Below are 5,788 nucleotides of genomic sequence, written 5' to 3'. Positions count from 1 at the left end.
AGAAAGTTATATACTTGAAAAATAACTAAAATATACTAAGAATATATTTATAATATAAATATATTTAATTTATAAAATAGATTTATAAACTTAAAAAAACTTAAGTTATAATACATATAACTTAAACATATATATAAGTATACATAGTATACATATAACTATACAACATATATATATATATATATATATATATATATATATATAAAAGTTATATAAGTATATATAGTATATATATAACTTAAACATATATATATATAACTTATAACTATATACAGTATACATATAACTTAAACATATATATATAAGTTATATAACCTAAGTATATTGATATATATATATATATATATATATATATATATTCTTAGTATATTTTAGAAATATGTAGTATAACTTAAGCATAAAACTTAATATATATTTATACACACACACACGTATATGTTGTTAGTTAGTAAATATATAAACTTTACTTATAAACTTATATAACATATATTAATATACCTACAATATACTAATAAATACTATATAAAAAATAAAAATAAAAAGGGTTTTCTAATGTTTTGGACCGGTCCGGTTCCGATTTCCACGTTTAGAACTGGTAAACTGGAACCGGTGGCTGGTCCTGATTTTTAGATGTGAAATTGGCCGGTTTTATAACCGGCTACCGGTTCGGTTCCGGTTGAAGCGGTTAACAGGCTTAGGCTCTTTTATTATTGGAAATAATTTTACATTCTTTTCGGGACTGCCTAACTTTTTTTTCACAAATGAAATGATTTTTGTCAGAACGTATGGGCCTTCCTGTCATTTCAGAGAAGAAAAGATTAGCTGAATACCTTTCAATTGTGAGCCCCACAGAAAGAGGGATTGCTTTAAGAAAAGTTTGAATAGATAACATAACGGCTCTTGTAATGCTTTCTCAAGACATTAATTTTGAAAATAAGAAGTACATTTTGAATTGAAACAAACGCGGTCATTTTGGAAGCAGCCAAATTTAGCTGTCGTTAACCCACAAAATCAAAATTTGGTAGAAACAATTCTAATATAATTTAAACACTCTGCTAATAACAATCTTCTCGAATTCATTTTGGAAAAAACAAAACTAGGGGCCTGTTTGGAAAGCCACTCAGGTAATTATAATTGGGTGTAATTACACAGTTTGACCTGTTTGTTTGATCAAGTAATTACACAGTTAGGTGGGAATTGAGTGTAATTGAAAGGGTGTAATTACACTCTCTAATTCTCAAGGGGAAGGGGGAGGGTTGAGAATTCGGTGTAATTACACCCTGCAATTCTACGGTTACTTTTTAGTTTGTTTCATTTTTGTTTTATTTTAATTTCTTTTTATTTTTTATTTCTATTATTTTTTTATTTATTTTTTATTTCTATTATTTTAATTTCTTTTTTATTTTACTTTTTAATTATTTTTATTTTTTAACATATATTTTTCTTTTTATATTATTTATTTTTCATTTCCTTTCTTCTCATTTCCAACCTGTACTTTTTTTGGTTCCATGTAATTGCTCGTATTTTTTTATTTTATTCATTTAGCATAACCATGTTATTATTCTAATTTTTTAAACTACATCTCTTAATATTTGAAAGAATGAGTCATTAACAAACTTGATATATAACGAGTGACGTTATTAAAGTAGAATTTCGTCGTGAATGATGTTATAGACTTATATTCTCCCTTTCTTTTGAATTATTTACTTAAGTTACGTTGGAACTTACTTATGTAATGCTAGAATTTGTCATAAGAGCTTATGTTAAACTTTTATAAATATTATTTTTTTGTCAAACATCCAAAGCATGAAGTTCTCACAAAAAAAGTCTTCTTTTAAGTTTTATAATTAATTAAAATTAAATATTATTAATTTTAAAAATATATATCAATTATTTTCTACAATATTAGTTACAAATGTATGATTATTAATTAATATATTATCAAGAAACAATGTGTTATTAAATAACTAATTTAAGATCATTTATAAAGGCAAATATTTTCTAAATATCAATTTTAAATTTTTTATAATTAGATTTTATTTTAAATTAAACTAACTGTGTAATTACACTTGTGCAACCAAACAACACGCTTGTAATTGCACTATAATTACGCTATGACAAATAAATAGGTCGTTGTAATTACGCAGTAGTGTAATTACTAGGTTGTGTAATTACTACCCTAGTAATTACACCAATTTCAATTACGTGTGGCTTTCCAAATAGGCCCTAAAACATTACTTCCTCCGTTTCATATTAAGTGGTAACTTTAGCTCGGTACACCCCTTAAAAAGTTACTCACCTTCTAGAAAGTAAGAAGTGTTTTTACTAACTTATGCTTAATAAAAAAATATCTTGAAAAATAAGTAGCTCTTTAATGGTTTATTGATTATGTAAAATTTCATTTATTTAAATAAGAATAAAATTAACACCTTTTTGATTTTGTGATACACCGCTTGCTTTAAAATAAAATGAAAAGATAGAACATCACTTACTGTGAAATGGAGGGAGTAGCTCTCAAACGATTTTTAAATTTAACCTCTTATAGATTTCTTTTCACTATTGTTATATAGCTCTAATCATAATGTCTTATACTCTTTTTATAGATTTATTTATCCAGTCTGACTTCTACATATTGCATAGAGTACCAAAGTAACAAAACAAATAAATAAATAAATATGTAGCATTTTAGCATTCCTGCTACATGACTATATCACCATAAGTATTATCTTCATTTTATACATTCTTGATCAGCCACAATGCAAAATTATTTCTAATAATAAAAGAGCTTAAATTAGTATACATTATCGATTTAAAAACAAGTAAACAATTAAATCACCTAAACACCAAGTGCATGCAAGTGCATCAGCATTTAGTGGGTGGAGAAGGATGATAGATAATGTATTAGTAAAATTATACATGAAGCAAAAACTGTATTACTAGCACGTAGCAAGCACAAAAAATTGAGCGCTCAATCTTTGAATGAGTCGAGGCTGATTCGGTCAGCAAATAGGTAGACCATCCAAAAGTTTCATCACTGGTAGGAATGACATAATGCTAATCCAACACCGGACTATAAAAATAATGGTCAGGTTTTGAGATATCGAGGATTTCTTTTAATCTCATTGAACGTCACGATCTTAGCCATGTAATAATTGAAGCGGACGGAAATCGCGAAAATCAGTTATTGCTAGCTACATTATAAAAATCCCTACTGATTTTTCACTTGGTTATTGAAAGCTTTACATTGATTTTCTGTAGACACGATTGTTCATCACTGGTCTTCAGCAATATTCATCATTTAATTTAGGAGAATCAATAAGAATCTCTATCTTGTTAATTATTTACTATCGATTATTCACTTTATTATTTCGATTATTCCGTCACTGCTTTATCCGTATTTTCAAAAAATTAATATAATTTGGATTAGTTACGTTGCCTGTGACTTCATTTAAACAAATTCAACTGATTGACCGAATAACCATTTTTAGGCTAAACAGAGAAATTGGTCAACATATTTTATTTTTGCATTCATTAAGGGGAAACGTGCATGATTTTTAAATGCTACCTTTAATATGCTTTTTGGAGCAATCTGGGTAAAAAATACCTCTACATGGAGGATTTTGCTACATTTTGACAGTGAGTGTCTTGTTAATTTATCATTTTGAAAGTTAGATGGCTTAATTTTATTTTAACTTGATAGTTTATTTGCTCCTTTTATTTTTCAGGCTTTGATTTTTTCTTTATTTATTATTTTATGTCAGGATTTAATTGTTTTTTCACATTGCTGGGTGCTTATGGTGATTTGATAAATTCTTAAAGAACATGGATGTCGAGAAGGAATTGTCTCATCGTATGTAATTAGTTGATCCTTTCATTTCCGTTGTTTCTACATACTGGAGGTTTAGTTTTTGTTTTTGAAAAATAAACCAGTAAAAATATATTTGATCTGGATAGAATTAATTGACTGAGAAAAAATTGACCTTAATTGCATCTAATTTGGGTGTTTGAGATTTAGTCCCAATGAAAAAGCGTGAAAATTGTGTTCGTATAATTTACTCGAAAAAAACTCATTTTGTTACGTTTTGAATAATATTTTAAATGTATAATTTAATTACAAGGAGAACAAAATTATTTCCTGCATATGCTCTCGACGGTAAGGAATATTGAGAAATTTTGAAAGCTCTTCAACCCTGTTCTATTGCCTAAGAAGACTTTTGCTAATCAAAAGTTTAAATGCATTTATATAAAATTATATTTTCTCAATATACAATTATATGTATGTTAATTAGTAATTTTTTGAAATTTATGTATTTTAAATCTTATTGTTTTTAATACACCTTAAATCATTCCTAACTATGTAATACCTAAACAAGCTTAATTTGAAAATGTATAATTAATTATATATTATATAGAAACATATGCTTTAAATAACCCTAATATATGAATTAGTATATGAATTAACTCAAAATGTATGTTGCTTATAAAGGTTTTCTTTCCCACTGAAAAGAGAAATAGTATAAATTTGTATTTATTATTTATTTATTGATCATTTCATAGATATAATAATATAATTTATAATCGCGCGAAGCGTGAATATGTTTACTAGTCTATATATAACATAAAGTTAGACATAGATAAGGTGATGTGGCACCTCTCTATGGCCTCCATTAGTATTTATCTTTTTTCTCAAATTTTTGACCTTTTTCTCTTATATTTCCTCAAAATATTTGTTGAAAATTAAAATCATCTATCATTAAGTGCATAATTGCCCACATTAATTTGTATTAAATTTATTAGTAAAGGCAAAAAAAAAACTTTCCTTACCCCGCGTTTAAGAGTTAGGACTGACTATTAAGTGTAAATTTATTAGTAAAGGCAAAAAAACATTTCCTTACCCCACGTTTAAGAGTTAGGACTGATTATTAAATTTAATTTTTTTGTTATTTAAAGAGAATCAGCTTTCTCTTATGTCCTGAAAGTGTCTCAAGTCTATCAGTTTAAGATCTTAATCTGTTGTCCCTAAAATCATCTTTGTATCTCATTCATGGGGAGAATTCCCAACCTTTCTCTCCTGATTTCTTTTCATGTTAACAATGTCCAATTTTGGCAAACTGGGTAAGGAAACGATCTTCTTCTTTCTATTTTTTGTGTGGTTTCATTTACTTATTAATATTATATCTTATTTAATTAACATGCAACGATCTATCTATTTATATCTAGAATCTTATTAATCCTCTTTTTTCTTTTATTTTCCTCGTTCTTTAGTTATTTTTCGTTTTCTTAGAATGTATTATTGGGGAATGAAATGCATGTTTTGAGGCCAATGAAGAGTTTTCACAGACGAAGATATCGAAGTCATATAATTAATGAGAGTTAATATTGTTTAATATACTTGTTTAACCTTAAAACGGAGAACAATTAAATTTACGTGTGACGCCAAAGATATGTGGCTAAATGCAATTCAAGATTAAATAGCGAGATAAGTAATAAATGAACGAGCGCAGATCCGACCAATCAAGTAAATACGTCCGGCCTCGGTATAGAAACCGAGGTCGATACCTTCTATTAAGAACTTACACGAAGTATAATAAAAATGAACTTAAGAACAGATGAGAATGGTTTTAAAAAGATTCCTATGATTGTTGATGTAAACTGTTTCTCTCCTTACTATTCCCAACCCCCTTAATGGATGAGAACCTCCTCTTTATATAAAGCAGAGTTTCAACCCTAGTACAATTCTAAATAAAGAAAATAAATCGGGTGACTGTTGTATCGAAATCGACGCCGA

Source organism: Lycium ferocissimum, chromosome 5 (genome assembly GCF_029784015.1).
Source record: "Lycium ferocissimum isolate CSIRO_LF1 chromosome 5, AGI_CSIRO_Lferr_CH_V1, whole genome shotgun sequence".
NCBI classification, from domain to species: Eukaryota; Viridiplantae; Streptophyta; class Magnoliopsida; order Solanales; family Solanaceae; genus Lycium; species Lycium ferocissimum.
The sequence above is the reverse complement of the archived record's forward strand: the minus strand, read 5'-3'. Positions refer to the sequence as shown.